General features: G+C 37.8%; 1 long non-coding RNA gene across 2 annotated transcripts; it reads right to left on the bottom strand.

The window, feature by feature from the left end:
* Positions 1-682: 682 nt before the first annotated feature.
* LOC110362630 (uncharacterized) lies at positions 683-13,826 on the bottom strand. 2 transcript variants are annotated; one of them, XR_002420131.2, is made up of 4 exons: positions 13,467-13,826; positions 11,855-11,929; positions 8,686-8,826; positions 683-1,229 (listed from the first exon to the last, which is right to left on the bottom strand). It is a non-coding gene; the product is annotated as an uncharacterized LOC110362630 (long non-coding RNA). The 2 variants fall into 2 exon arrangements; XR_002420130.2 differs by having other exon boundaries at positions 11,855-11,926.
* Between the last annotated feature and the right edge of the window lie 2,504 nt (positions 13,827-16,330).

The following is a 16,330-nucleotide window of genomic DNA, read 5'->3' as shown; positions in this document are numbered from 1 at the left end:
CATGGAGTTGCTCTAGTATTAATGTGAGAAATGTTGAGGTTTAAACTGGATTTCTGTGGTTTATTTCATTCCTGTGTCTTATATATCTGCTTTTAACTGTCAGAAACAGGGTAGTGTTAGTGTTTGCCCCATTTGGGAGTGTATAAGACTAAAATGAAAAAAGGCATATGCAGTGGTGTGAGGAGAGTTGGTCTTCACATTTAGAGGACATGCCAGTGCTTATCACACTGATCTAGGACTTGCAAGATTTGGTTTATTTCCCTGACTAATCACATGCTCCTCATATAAACAAACCACTATGGGTGATGTTCCATACAGAAATAGTGGAGCCAGGATGCTTGGGACTGCTAATTAATCCGGCCTGAGTGTAGTACTAATGAAGCTTTTCTGACTTGTAAAGCTAGCTGCCATGTCATATTTGAAACTACCCTTTCCATTCAGGCCACCCTTCATGACTAGAGAGCCTATTTATCGAGAGTGGAGTGCCAGCTGTGCCCTTCCCTTCCCTTCCCTTCCCTTCCCTTCCCTTCCCTTCCCTTCCCTTCCCTTCCCTTCCCTTCCCTTCCCTTCCCTTCCCTTCCCTTCCCTTCCCTTCCCTTCCCTTCCCTTCCCTTCCCTTCCCTTCCCTTCCCTTCCCTTCCCTTCCCTTCCCCTTTCCCTTTCCCTTTCCCTTTCCCTTTCCCTTTCTCAAACTATCTAGCTTTCCACACAACCTCTAGCTTTTTTCATGCAGACCTCTGGATGCCCAGTTAATTTTTGCTTTGCATACCTGCTCATTACTCTTCTCCAGATACGCTACTTCATCAGCTAAGGATGCTGTCATATCAGGAAAACAAAACAAAGAAAAAAACCCCAACACAAACATATTTTATATCATTTCTTATGTAAGCTCCAGATCTGTCTCCTGAAAAGACTACTTACTCCAGTGAGGGTCCTTTACCCAGCTCTTTTGCTGTTGAAATTAGTGGGACAGGCATAAGAGGGGTATACTGTAGAGCTGAGACCTTCAGATGTATCCAGATAGATCTTGAGTGACCTCGATTCTCAGACTCCTGCTGCTAAGACCCTTCTTAGTATGCTTTATAAAGAAGCAGTATCTTAGCCATCACATTCCAGGGGATTTTGCATGCCTGGAGAAGACTCTTCACAATTTCACTATTAGACACTTTGCTGAAATTCGTCCAAAGTCCTGTTTTGAAACTGGCCAGCTTTGTTCCTCCTTTGTCTCTCTGTGAAATGAAAAGTTATCTGTTATATTATTTTACCACAAGGGAGTTACAAAGCTAATTTAAAAATTATTTTGTGGAGATTCATTATTAGCTCTTAGCTTGATTGTGGGAAGGTACAGCTTTTTTGAAATGTATGGTTTGTTTGTAATTTGGAACTGCTCAGTTGCTTAAAGCTAGTCTGGTTTGTAACATGTAATCTCTGTTGCACATATTAAACTAGAATCAGTGTACTACTGTTTACTGATCAGTGCCACCTATACCTACAGTTGATGCTTGTCTACATGGGGAAGTTAGCCTTTTTGAAAGGTTAGAGGAATGTTGTTAGACCTCAAAATGTTCTTGACTTATTTTACTCTTTCTTTAAGGATGACTTCTCATGAGACCTCAGTTCTAGTATGTATGTTTTCATTATTTACCATAGGAAAAAATAATAACTTTCTTCCTTTCATGTTTCCCCACTGTCCTGGAGCAAATTAAAGATGACTTACGAATTTTCCAGTAAGATACCTTTCCCTTTTCATCTTTGAACACATATTTTCTTTCTCTTGTTTGCCTCTACATATCTCACCTTCAACTATTTTCTCATTTACACAGATACTGCACTCTTCTTTTGAGAAATGTCCCAGAGTGACACCCCTTTTCTCCCTTGTAATCTTCATTTTTCTAGAAATATTAGATATTAGATATATTAGAAAAATATAAGTATGAAGAGCTTCTGGTAGAAATGGAATCTAGCCAATAATTTAAAGCACCAGTGGGGTTGCCATGAGGTAACTATGGAATTAAACTCCCCAAAATTCACCATTATTCAGCTATGAGATTTTGTTCAAGACAATCTATCTGCTCATGAGCTTTTCTTTTTAGAGAGTGGTAAGTCACTAGAATTGCACCATTGCGAAACCACCCATAATGCAAACAAAGTTTATAAAAAAGTAGCCTGTTTTCCATTTACATTGAACACTTCATTTTCTCTTGAAGCTTTTTGCTATTATTGTTTGTTTTTTTTTTTCTTTCCTTTTCTTTGGTTTTCTTCTCTCCTTCTCTCTCTTTTTTTTATTTTCCTTGGACAAATGCGATTGTTAATTTTCACTTTTACTTCTGGAAATTTGTTTGTTTGTTTAGGTTTTTTTGTTGTTTTTGTTTGTTTGTTTGTTTGTTGTTTTTTTGTTGTGTTTTGTTTTTTTTTCCCTGGACAGGTATCCTAGTATATCTACACAGCACAGTCATCTCACGCTTCATTATAAATCCTTGAGCTGATGCTGATGTATTTAGTAGTGCTCTCTGTAGAGCATCACCACACTGGGAAGAGATGCTTGCTCAGTCACAAATTTCTATGCAGTCTCTGCAGTCACGTAAACTTGAGGGCTGCGCTTATGAGGTGCAGGGCTAATTAAATTAGGTGTAGACTTGCTGTGATTCAGGTATGCAATTCTCCACATTTAGCTCCATAAGGGACTGGGTGGAAATTCTTCAAGTAGCACTCCATTCTGCACTACATAGTCACTGAATCAGGGAGGTGTTTGTTGGTTAATTCATGAGATTTTTGCATATTTAAAAAACTAATAAATGTAGTCTGTGTTGATTTGTTTTAACTGTTATATTGCACCACAAACCTACTTAACTTATTGCCCATTTCCAATCCTGGATGTTCATTAGGGATATCACCACAGAATGGGCACTGTAGAACCAAGAACTTGTGAGATTTGGCATAAGACAGATGATTCCTGTTGTAGTTATGAAATTGGATAGTCCTTCTTAAAGATATCAGTCTTTAATATGTCATTTTCATTACATTCCTTCAGTAAAACTTTGCAATACAGGTAATTATTCCTGTCAGCTTAGCGGTGATAGGAAATACTAATGAATGCTTTGGAAGCTGTTATTTGACCTTAAGTTGCACTTATGTCTTATTTTACTGTATTTAAAAATGAATCACACGAATTTGTGATTTTGTGTGGAATTTTAAATATATTTTATTTCAGCAGAAAGAGTTAATAACTAGCTTATATCATGAGCTGCAAGTACTATGAAACATGGCTGGAGTTTTCCAAATTATCTTATTTCAGATTTCTTGTCTGAAATATCTTAAAATATATTTACCCTGATATGTAAGTGCAGTCCAAGGTCTTGTCCTGCAGAGCTTTTTACGGCTCTTATGTTAATGCAAGTATTTTAGAACCAGAAACTGACTATATTTGTGGAGGCCAAACAGTCTTCAAGTAGCATTTATGTGGAAGTTGTGGTAGAATTAGTATGATGATATATTGTGGGACATACAAGGCTATTGCAGTTACATAAGAATGGAATTATTTTTCCTTACTTAATTAACAGTGACCACCTGTCCTGTCTTTATAAGCACTTTTAGAATTTTACTGTGAAGTTGATGAGATTAACCCTAATTAAGAGTTTTAAACTGCTTTCAGTGGTGAGTTTAGGTAGCCTTTCTAGCCTTAACTAGATTTAAATTACAGGGAGTGTTCATGCAGTCAGATATGGCATCTCAGCTGGGTGGTGGTAATTAACAGCTAAAAAAGGGATAGCTTCTTAATTAATTGCTCAGGCATAACTGACCTGTGAACCTAATCCATTTCAGTGTAGCTGTCAGAATGCAAAGGTTCTTTTTCAACACACAATATATATGTGTTACAGTAATAAAGTAATATTTATGTTTTACTACTGTAAATAACTACCAGTTTGGTTGTTTGGCAAACTACACATATGTGAATAAAATGTAAAATAGAAAAATACTAACATTTGTAGAAACTGAAGAGAAGTAATCATGCAATAATTTCTCAGAGAGTGACTATCAAAAAATGGTATATTTAGTCTTGTACTTTGTAGCGCATGTAAGAAGGGTTAGGGGAAGATGGGGAGGGAGAGAATAATCTGGAGGTTTGAAACTGTAGGGAAGGTTTTTCAGTACTAATGTGATCTTTCAAAGTTTATTCAAGGTAGACAAACTCTTGATTTTGGGGATTTTGCCTATTAAACATTTCATTGCTCATTTTACTCACATCATGATTAGTTTTACTCTGATGCCAAATCTGAACTGTCACTTCCTTGAAAAAAAGTAGTTTAGCTAGGTTTCAGATCTTTAGAAGATGATGGGTTGGAGGGAAATTCCTCTAAGCCTATAGCAACAGCATGAAATTACATTAGCCGAAGGAAATTATACTAGCAGATTTTCTTGTATTGCTATATTATTAATCTTAAATTTGTTATTTCTCCTTATTTTTTTTTTCCTACACTTTGAGAGGATTGGGAGGTGGGTTGCTGGTAGGTTCAGAATTGTCTAAATTAAGAGAGGAAATATATAAGCTTTGGTTGTGTACTGACAGCCTGATAGGATTAATGTGTGACCATACCCATGAAAATTACTGTAAGAGAGAATTGCTTTCTTCTTCATTGCAACTGATAGGACTTAGCATGTTCTAGGGCATGAGAAAGGTTGTTTTGCTGAGTAAGTTAACTTTGGGATGAACAGCTAAAAAATTGCTTGGAAGTTATACATTGGCTTACATGAAGCTGTCAGCTGGCCTACTCATCCACACAGACATTGAGCAATAGGGAAAAAATCTCTTTGTATATCCTGAGGTTGTCAGTAGTGGAAATGACTGCTGACCTTGCTAATGTCAGACTATTACCATGACATTAAAAATAGTAATATAAAGTAATTAATACTTTGCAAAGGAGATTGAATTTCTATTTTTCTCATTGCTTACCTACCTCAGGCATAAGACTTTTTTTTTTTTTTTATCAAGAACCTTCTAGCCACTCTCCACGTCTGTGTCTCTCTCCCCCTCTCTGTCTCACATATACACAAGCATGGACACAGAATATTTGATAATTACTGGTGCCACCATCAAGCCAAGGAGGCTGCAACACTTTAATTTGTAACCTGCTATCCTTTTCATACTAAAGACTGCATTTAAGTTAGAAGAGCTCTCTATCGATTTTCTTGGTTTAGCTTGCTTCTGAAATGAACTGCCAGTCTCCAGGATGGGTGTCCTATTTGCAGGCTGTCTTGCGAAGGAAACAGCAATGTGCCAAAATTCAGTAAGAAGCATGATAGTCCTGCTTTCAGTGATGGTGGAATATTTAATACAGTGGGCTTCACACCTGACTTGAGAAAATTTAGATAGAATTGTGTTAATATTCACAAAGACATTCATACAACCTCACCTCCAAAATCAAAAAGGTTAAAAAAAAAAGAAATCCAACCTCTTTCCACCCCCTAAGCCTTCCAAGAACAGCACAAGCTTAAGAAGATTTTAGTTATCTAATATATATCAATGAAACAAATATAAACCAGTGAAACAAATTTGTAATACTTTTAAAGAAAATTCAACTTTTCTGCTATTTGGGATTGGTTAAAATGTTAAAATACAAGTTCATTGAGACTAATGTATCTTGCAAAAAAAAAAAAAAATACCCTTGCATCCTACATTTATAGAAGATATAATATTTAGGCTGGGAACAAAAATCAGACACAAGCATCTGTGGTTTATTTTGTCATAAAGGAAGCAGTTGAAATTCTACTATTATACTAGTAATAGAATATAAGTGAGTAATGGAGTTACTCCAGATTTCTGACCATAACTAAATGTGAACTTTAGCTGTTATAGAAGTGGGAGTGCTGTGAGATTGCATAGACCAAAGGAAGTTTGGTGGCAGTCCCTAGTCAGTGAAACCACTCTATTTTGCATAGTTGTAATCTTGTATAGATTTGATAGTCACACTGTTCCTGCTCTCCCCTTTACAGCTGCAAAATCTAAACCAAATCCCCAGATCACAAATAGTGATTTTTTTTCTATCCACAGTTACTCAACTGCAGTTACCAAAAAAAGTGAAGTTTTAGAGTTCTGACTACTCTTTTATCTTATAAAAAAGCAGAAAATACTGTATTTGTTGATTTCTTTCATAAACTGATGAAAATTTTACTAATTGTAATTGACTGACTTTCCACTCCCCATCACAAATATTTCTCTAGACTCTATACACACAGCTTTTGAGAGAGAACATCTTGGCCCAATCACAAAGAACATGTCATCATTCTCCTTGTTAACACTTTAGGGAAATTATTTGCAAGGGGGTGAGTCAATGAAGGAGATATCTCAGAGCCAGGTTTTGGGAGGTGGCATGACTTACGTGGATTAAAAGTTTCATCTTCACAGCTTTTAAAGTAAGGCATTTGAGAATACACAATTTAGCTAATACTTAACCATCATACTTGGAATTGATTAGTACTATGCTAATATGAAATACACTACATATTAATAAAATGCCAAGAGAAGGATAAGGAATTATGTAGAGTAGGTGGATAGGAACTAAATGAGAAGTAGCTGAGGGCTATCTCAGGGGCAGGAAAATTAAAATGTATGGTTTTAAGAGAATGCTTGAATAACTGATGGGAATAGATGGCTACAGAGAAGGCAGCAGGGAGGGGCTGAACTATAGTGAAGTTTTCAGGGAGTGTGTATATAGATGTTATAGGGGCATTTTGAGACACCTGGGGGAAATCCAGTCAAAAACATTTGAGGACTACAATTTTGTTCAAGGTAAGTAATGTGTGGTACAAAATGGGAATGGTTGGAGAAAAGCCATAGTGTTGGGGAAAGAAGGTGAAATGACCTTTGCAGGCACCAGGAGAGAAATACCTGGGCAGAAGTCAGGGCTGGGTGGAGAACTGAGGCAAACAGGCCCTGTTGTCAGTAGAGGATACAAGCATGTACAAATGACCAGTGAAAGAAAGTGAGCAGTTTACTCTGCAGAGAAATCTGGGCAAATATTAAGCATTTCTGAGCTTCTGTCTCAGCTACATCTGCATACATCTTCTCCTCCTAGATGCTTTTTGTCTGTCAAAATCAAAAGGGAAACAGTAAGATATGAGCTCTCTGGTATTTTGGGGATGTCAGGAGGGAAAACGTAGGCCAGCAGCATGCCTGTCATTCCATGCTGGATGTTGTAAAGGCAGGTAAGCCTGCACATGTGAATACCCTGTGATGTGTCTGAGACCTGGAAACTTAGACGTTGCTTTCTTACTTTGTAAGTGGGTTTGTAACAGCTACACTGTCAGCCTGAAGTGATTTTGAAAATGTCACCATTGCAATTAGTAAGTAAAAAGACATTTATGCAGCTTTGCTATCTGCTTATTGTTCATGCAAAAGATACAGCAAGCACCTGTAACTCTTTAATCGCAGATTCTTTTGGTATTGTACAAATGCATGCATGCAAGGAAATGATGGAGACATACATTTTGCAATCTTTTTTATCATTTTGGAAAAAACCAATTGATTTAAGAATAAAATACCAGAATAATAACACCATTTTGAGACTGAGTGGGCTACATTATGAAACAGTGGAAACTTGTAAACAATGGAAACTATGGTAACTAAAAGAAATGGGAAGGCTCCAAGAGAAACTTGGTATTATACTGTTTCTGACTCAGAAACTGAAAATACAAGGAAATCCCTGCAGGGCAAAACAAACGCCCTCAAAACAACAAACCCCAAGATTTTATAAAGCATTATGCCTGTAAAGAAGAAGAGACCATAGATAAGTAGCCAGAGTTCAAATTATGAACCTATATAATTTCTTTAGGCAATGAGAAAGTACTAAGTTCCCAAGTCACCAGGCCTGCTACTGCTAGCAATTCATGGTCACACACTGAAAGATTTTTCCACTTTTGCTACAAATTGGCAATGTATCTCTCCTTGGGTTAACTGAATAATTCATAAACTATCCTGAGTAAAAGGTGTTATAGAAAGTGATGAAAAGTATGTTATCAAAGACTTTAAATGGACTTTTCAGGCAAAATAACTTTGTATGTGGCCTAGGTCTTGAAAATACAAAGTTGTCAGGCTCAAATCATGAAATGTTTCTATCCATCTGCACTTTCCTTCTCTGTTGGTTAAAATGTTAATTAATAAGTTAGAAGACTTGTGGTCCTGAAGTTCATACAAAGAAATATTTTTTAAAAATCTTGATATACTCTTGTGTGAGAACAATAAAACTTTATTTTTATGAGGTCAAAGGTGTACCACAAGGAATCTGTATTTTTGCTCAGAAAAATAATTTGTCATATATTTCATGAGGTGTAATTCAGTAAACCTTTAAACCATTTTTTTTTGTAGTCTACCAGTGAATACTAGCTGAAAATTTGGGCCACTTTTAACTAGAGCAAAATAAAATTTATGGAATCAAGACTGCAGTGTATAGGTTATATTCCCTCTTTGTAACACTGGACAAATAAAAAGAATGAAACATAAATTTCTGGATTGTTGAGAAGCCAGAGATACTACATACACAGTAGCATAGCTTCATTTTTTATAATACTAGGTTGATTTTTTCAGCAGATACATACTGATGTTATTAACTTAAAATGAATTTGTGTTTGATTTCTTAAGCCTTTCACTTTTTATTACTTTTTGTGTCTAAACCAGAGTTTGGTTCTCACCTGTATATCTTCTGTTTCTCCTTTTCTTTCATATCTGTGAATCACCCTACTTTTTTCACCAGTAGAAAATGAACCTTTTTTTGTGGTAGAATTCTTGGTAGGATGTAGACACTGAGTACTTTTGGATAAATTAGTAAAAGTCTGTGGAAAGACCAGATAATAGATTACATCTCTTGTCTTTATCTGCATACTGAGTCAAATCTTTGCTGAAGTCTTTACTGTCATTGCTTATTTTTAGCATAAAACCAACAGAACTACTCGAATGAAAAATAGTACAGCTGACTCACTTAGTACCAAATAAAAGGCATATTAATTTTCAAGATTATATGTTTTAAAGCAATGTAGAACTGATTGGTGGTTATTATAGCTGAGCTGATTTATAAACACGAATCAATTAGGAAAGGCCAGATCTTTCCTACCTCTAGGTATATAAGCATATGAGGTAGAATTCCTGTGACTAAATGTTCCTGTCTCTATTGGACCTACTCACCCTGAACTCTTCCTGTAGTCAATGGTAATCTAATCAATAGAATCAGAGCTATGATTTGTCTTACCCTGAAGCGGATTTCTAAAACAAGGCAGATGAACCATTCCTTAAAGAAGGATGGTTCTTTTTTGTCTTTAAGAAAGACACAGCTTGGCTAGATTAGTTTGCATTGATTCCAATGCGGTTTGGGTCAGATATATTTTAAATTTTTATAAAAATAAATGCAAATTTTCAGATGTTGTTTACCTATATGTTAAAGAAGGACTTCCAACATCACCTCAGATGGATTATCAAAGATGAAATTGTAATTTTATTCAAGGTCCTTGAAGGGGTGTTGATTACATATCACTCACCCTATGAAAATTGAACAAGTTCAATGAAGGTCCATCTGAAATAATCTTCTGTAGAACTATCATGTCAGTGAATACTCTACAAACACAATTCTATCATGTTTTAGAATAGAAACTCAGAAATATTAATACAGTGGTGTAGCACAGCTTCAGGTTAAGACTTCATTGATATTTTTGTAAATCTTGAATGACAGTGTAGCTGTCAGGAGAGAGTTTCACTAGTGTAAGTGGGATTTGGGATACTTTCTAAAAATAGACACATGTCATGGAGGCACCCCGTAGGTTAATTTAAGGGACAACAAGGTCCAAAAACAACTTTTATTAAACCAGTGAGAAACAGGGTTTTAGCACCCCAATAGTCACTTAAATAAAGTTTCGGATAACAGTCGAGGAAAATTATTTAAGAGGCAGCAACCAATACAACAGGTGGTCCACAGTGTGCATGCACGTGGCTTCACCCAAAACAATGCCGGAGCTGTCCCTGAGTCCCGGAGAAATACACACTCACCTAAACATGGTGCAGGATTATTTTTAAAGAGATACACGCACTCGTAGTGAGTACAGGAAGTGTACACTCACAATTCCGCGAGGGTAAATTTATAATACACCCACAATCCTGCGAGAGTTAATTTACTTACACGTGCAAGTGTGCACGGACTCCTACACGTGCTTATGTGGAAGCACGGGAGGAAAATACACTCGCGATTGTGCAAGGGGCTCTCGGTGGCCACTCGCGATTGTGAGAGGAAATAATTTATACACGTGCTAGTATTGGGCATGGAAAGTTACGCGTGCAAGTGTGCACGGAAGGAAAATACACTCGCGATTGTGCGAGGAAATAATTTAAAGCACGCGTGCAAATGTGCACAGAAAGTTACACGTGCATATGTACATGGGAGGAAAATACACTTGCGATTGTGCGAGAAAATAATTTAAAGTACGCGTGCAGATGTGCACGGAAAGTTACACGTGCAAATGTGCACGGGAGGAAAATACACTCGCGATTGTGCGAGGATTAATTTTACACGCGCTCATACGGAGCGCGGAAAGTTATACGTGCATATGTGCATGAAAAGTATAAATATACTCACAATCCTGCGAGAAGTTTTACTCACATCCATGGGGGCAAGGCAAGCGGGGTCCCCATCCCGGGGAGGGGGGCTCTCGGCAGCAGCATCTTGCTCGTGCTCCGAGAGACCCACACAATGGACGGAGTCTCGACAAGAGTCCCGTTTTTATCTGATCAGATCTGACTGTAGGCACTCTAGAAGCTTCTCTGCACCCCCCACACTGGCTGTGGGTGCCCCTGAAGCCTCCAAACATCCCCCACACTGGGCGCGGCTCAGTGTGCCTCGGCACTCCCTTCTCCTAATGGCCCAGGAGCCAGGGTGCTCTGGGGCCAAACAAAAGAAGCTGTTAGCCTCAAGTAGCAGAGAAAGAGGGAGATGTGCCTACTCCTTCCATACTGAAGGAGGGAGGGGGAGAGAGGGGGGATTGCATTCTGCCACAACACATAATGGAACTACTCATGTTTACTTCATGGAAACTACTTATCAAGCTTAATTTAAATATTAGCTAGCAAGTTTGCACTTCTGAGATTGCAGAATTGGGTTTCAGTCTTCAGCAAAATAGTGGCAAAAACCTCTCCAAGAACAACTAGTTTTCTGGCCAGAGCACATGGAATATACCAATCAGAAAAGGAAGTGTCTAAAGGGCTAAATTGCAGACCATCCTCCATGTAATCTGTGCTTTTGCTTTCCAGATTGCACGGTGAGCAGCAATACTACTGAGTTCATCAAAGATTTGCTGACAAAAAAAAAAAAAAAAAAAAAAAAAAAAAGATGAATTGCTGGGGAAAACAAGAAGCAAGAAAAACCGAACCAAACCAAACCAATCACTTTTCCTGTACTTTTCCTGAGTTTCCTAGGCAGGTGGGGGAGGTGTGAGGCACAAAGATGTAGCTAGTGACTCTTGATTTCAGATAGACGGTAGCTGTCTTTGATGGATTATATGGATCCTCTCTGCCTCTTTTAACCTCCCTAATCAGCATTTTATTTTTTTTTAATCAAGTCACCAGAATTCCAAATCGAACAGATTGCTTATATTAGAGCAGACTTTTGGGTTGGTTTCTTTTTTTTTTTTTTTTTTTTTTTTGGTGGGGTTTGGTTAGTTGTTTTTGTTTTTTTTATTCAGTTGTTTTTTGGGTGTTTTGTTTTGTTTTGTTTTGTTTTATGATGTTGTTACCAAGCAAAGCCATGTTTTGTTCAATTTTTAATGAAATGAGCACGATGCCCAAGTCAACTTAAGCAATGTCTTTCTCTTTTCTACTCACCTCTAATGTTTTCACTCTCAGCCTTGGCTTAGTTTGCAGGTGTCTTCCTGATGTCAGAGGCATAATTCATCTCTACTTTACAATTTTCCACAAGCAGGCATACACGGAGTAACAATAAATAAAGAAATAAATATATAAACAATAAATAAATCAGGACTGTAAATTCAGATTCCTGGACAATTTCTGTGATGACCACCTAACTTTTGCTCTTGAATGATGTTGTGTGTGCCTTGTATTTTTTAGGATGACTCCTTTTATCTGTCTATAAATTAATAAATTCCTTCAGTTTCTCCCTGCACAAAAAACCCCAGCACTTACATACGTTTAGATCCATCAAGGTTTCTCTCAACTCACAAATCATCCATGGTTTTGAAAATTTGGGCACAACTTCATTTTGACCTCAGTCTGGCAATGTTTCAACAAAGTATTAGTTCTGTTTGGTCATGCGAGAAATGGTGGTGCATAAAGGAAAATTGTTTTGGCGTTATGACCTAAAAGTGTATTTATTAACCATGTTAGGTGACTGTTTTTATATAGTGTCCTGAGATACCATCATTTTTCATAACTATTGAATTAAAAAATAAAAATGTTAGACAGTTGGAAACGAGAGACCCTTAAAACTCCCCAGCTGCATGACCTGCAGCAGCTATTCACAGTGTCACCAGTAATATCGCTAAGGATTGCAAAGTATCATTCCCCAAATGAAATGCTGAGCATTCTGTGTCCCCTAAGATGAACCTGCACAACTATGACAGATGTTCACCAGCTGGAGGACATGATTTTGACATGTATCTGTTGAAAGAAATAAGAATGTAAAGATTTTTCCTAGTGTGATATTAATAAACATGGAGAACTGAAACAGCAGAGAAAGTTTTAAAAATTCTGCAACTTAGAATTTGTTTTAAATGTCGATCTGTTTCAGATTCAAGGTCATTAAAAGTGATAATTCAGACTTTAATATTTTCCAGTACGATAATATATACAATTAAAATACAGTCCTTTGTTTGTTCAGAGAGTTTAGCAGGGCTAAGAATAGTTTTGTTTATGCTATGTAGTGTTTAGGGAAATGAAATAAATGTGTTAATAATAATGGTAATAAAAGCAATAAGCCTTAGTGTCTCATGACAGATATCTTCTGTCAAGTGGGTGAAAGAGTAGCACAGAACTCTTTGGACACAGAAAAAGTACTGTCACGGAGGCACCCCAAAGTTAGTTTTAGGCAGACAACAAGGTCCAAACCAAACTTTTATTCTGGTCAAAAAGGTGCAGCAAATTAACGAGTAAGAAATGGGGTTTATGCAATCAGTTAGCACTCCAGTAGCATAAATACAGGTTTGAATATCAGTTGAGGAAATTATTGAGGTGCAGCAAATAATAACAATGGAGATCCACAGCGTGCATACACGTGGCTCACGAAAAACAACGCCAGAGCCGTCTCTGACTCCAGGAAAATACACTCACTTTGTCTAGTGGGGAAAATGCTTGCTTGTATTAAAGCAAGGAATTATTTAATACACTCACTTATCTGGCAAGGAAATACACTTGCCTGATTTTGGCAAGGAAAATACACTCGCTTATGCAGTGAAGAACTATTAAGTAAGTTATCACTCACCCACACAGTGCAGTGAGGCAGTCCCAGACCCAGGAGGTTACTTTAGGCAGCGATCCGACCAAAGGGGAGGGTCTCTCGGCTGCATTTGGCCCACTGCTCCGAGAGGACACACACAAAGAGACGCCTCGGCAGGATCCCCATTTTTTATAGTCATGTCAGATCTGGCTGGTATTCCAGAATCTTCTCTGCTCCCCCACTCTGGCTATGGGGTGCCCTGAAACTTCTCAGGAATCCCCCTACTCTGGCTGTGGGCACCCAGAAACTTCTCAGCACCCCCCGCACTCTGGCTGTGGGCACCCAGAAACTTCTTGGCTCCTTGGCGCTTCTGCGCCCCCTCCTTCTCTCTCTTAACAACCCTGGCCAATGGGCTGTCCAATCAAACAAAAGAAGCTGTTAACCCCATTGCAGGAGAAGGGGGAGGAGAGGTGTTGAGGGAGAGGGGGATGTGCCTACACCTTCCATATTGAAGGTGGGGGGCGGGGGGGAGAGAGGGGGTTGTGCAACTGCCACAAGTACATATGAAATAAAAACTGATTTAGAATCGAGAGTCATTTGATCCAAAGTCTTAAGTGCATTAATAACTATTTTCCTTTGATTACTAACCAAGACCGACTTTTCAGCACCTCTTTTGCTTTTGTTAAATGTCTCTTGCAAGTCCTTTACACGAGTCCTTTACAGAAGGACCATCTGTACAACTCTGCGATGAAAGTTGCTGTGCCAAATGGAAGTACCTACCTTCTGAGGGGGAACCCAAGGTCTTGAAAAAGCAATTTCTTCCTGCAAGATTAGTAATACTTCAGAAACAATTTACGTCATTCAGCTTGTTGCTTGAATTGAACAAATGAATCCTTCTCACAGTTTGGCCATGACTAATAGATACATCATTCTCTTAATGTTGCTTATGTTTTAATTTTCCAACCTGTGTTATACTGTCCAGTTTATTAACTTGGTATATTTTTCAGTCAACATTAATTTTCTGTAATTCAAATGCGGTATAAAAAATTGAGAAGCCTGGAGCCAACTTCTGGTGCCCTTTGAGCCTCAGTATATGACAGAATATTATTTAATTCAGCCTTTAAGTGGGTGTCTGTTCTTAAGATGTCTTCACTGACCACAAAAACAACCTACAACAGGAGGAAGACAATGTGTGTCTGTGAACTTGTAAGGTGGACTGCTTTAAATGAAACCTCTACTACTAAAGTTTAAGCTAGCATGTTTTGTCTTTGCAAATGTATAGTCAAAGATAGCTAATGTGCCTTAGGTTTTAAATAATAACTTATGCTGCTCTAATTTGACTGCATTTCATCGTATGCTAGTAACCTTCTTCATACAGAAAGGCACAGGTGTCAATATTTTTTATTACTGAAATGGAAGCGCTTGCCTTAGTATGAAGGGGTCAAGCTCCTTGTATTCTGTACTGAGTATAGGAGAAACTCCAATTTCCTCAAGCTTTTCTTTTTATGTGTGTTTTGTTTGTTTGTTTGGTTGGTTGGTTGGTTTTGTTTTCATGAATAGATTCAGGGAATTTTATCTTTACCAACTGGTCACTTCACTGAAATTTGGATATTAATTTATAACTCGACTCATCTACCAGATGTGTGTTAAAGAACAGCTGAAAGGCACTGTCTTTAGTGTAATTCTACTGTAAAGATATTCAATGCGATAATATTTAGTGCACAATATTTTGTTCTCTTTACTTTATCACCTATCACACATCTCATTTATGGTTTTATCACTTTTTCTTGTATTTCATAAATTAAGGTTGAATATAATGTGTTGTAATGACTGAAGAAGGCAAAAAATATCTCCTTGTATTCTTTACATATTGCATGTGCCTTTTGATTGTTCAACAAGATATCTTAATTAATAACTCTGAGGAAAATATAAAATGCCTCTGCCAGTTCTGAGAGATGATGGCTGTTCTAACCCCCAGTCATTTCAATACCAGCCCATCTACTTGGATAGCTCCCTGGGATTCCAAATAATACAACAGGAATTGAGTCCAGACTATGGTTTCATCTTTCAAAAGTGTCTGAATTCAAAATATTTTAAACTCACTTGCCCAAATGATGTTTGATAGAGTTAATCACTCTATTCCCTAGAAATGTCTTTTCTCTCAAGACTGGTTGTTAAATGCAATGTTTTCATTTTTTCCTTACTTGATATGCTAAAAATTTAACACATAAAACCTGGAATGAATTCTGAAATGTAAATCTGATTTACATTTTACTATTCAGAGAATCTTAACGTAAGTTCTGCCCTGGATCAGAGCAAAGACACATTTGGGCCAATATGCTGTCTCTGGCAGTGTCTGCTGGTATGTGTAGATGTATCCCTGAATGGCATCCTTTGGTACACTTTTCCTTGGTACACTTTTCAAGGTCCTGGCAGGCAGCAATTTAAGCTGGAGGTTCCCTGGGTTACTGGATTTCCCTGTGGAACTGTCCTTGGGCATTTGATTAATGTCTTCTTAATCTATTTATAACAGACCTAATCTTCACTATTTCTGACAGCAAGGGGTTTCTCTGTTAAAAGATGGTTTGTGATGCATCAGTACAGTACTGATTGATTCAAAGGTATACAGCTGTCGAGGGTTAAGATTGCGGGGTGACAATAAAACCCTGGCAGATGTATTGTTAACCCCCACTCCCCCCCCCACTTCCCCCTTTTTGCTCCTCCCTCTCCCCCCTTCCCACTCAGGACAGGCGATCGGGAGGGAAAGAAGGACAGAGAGAAGAGAGTTGGAAAAATTAACAATGTTTTACTAATGCTACTAATAAGAATAGAGAAAATAATACAAAATATACAAAACCAATCTTGAAAGTCTCAGCAACTGCAGAGCCGGCAACCAAAGACCTGGATTA

The sequence above is a fragment of the Columba livia genome, chromosome 2 (genome assembly GCF_036013475.1).
Source record: "Columba livia isolate bColLiv1 breed racing homer chromosome 2, bColLiv1.pat.W.v2, whole genome shotgun sequence".
In the NCBI taxonomy this organism is placed as follows: domain Eukaryota; kingdom Metazoa; phylum Chordata; class Aves; order Columbiformes; family Columbidae; genus Columba; species Columba livia.
Note: the sequence above shows the minus strand (reverse complement) of the source record. Positions and strands in the feature narration are given on the sequence as shown.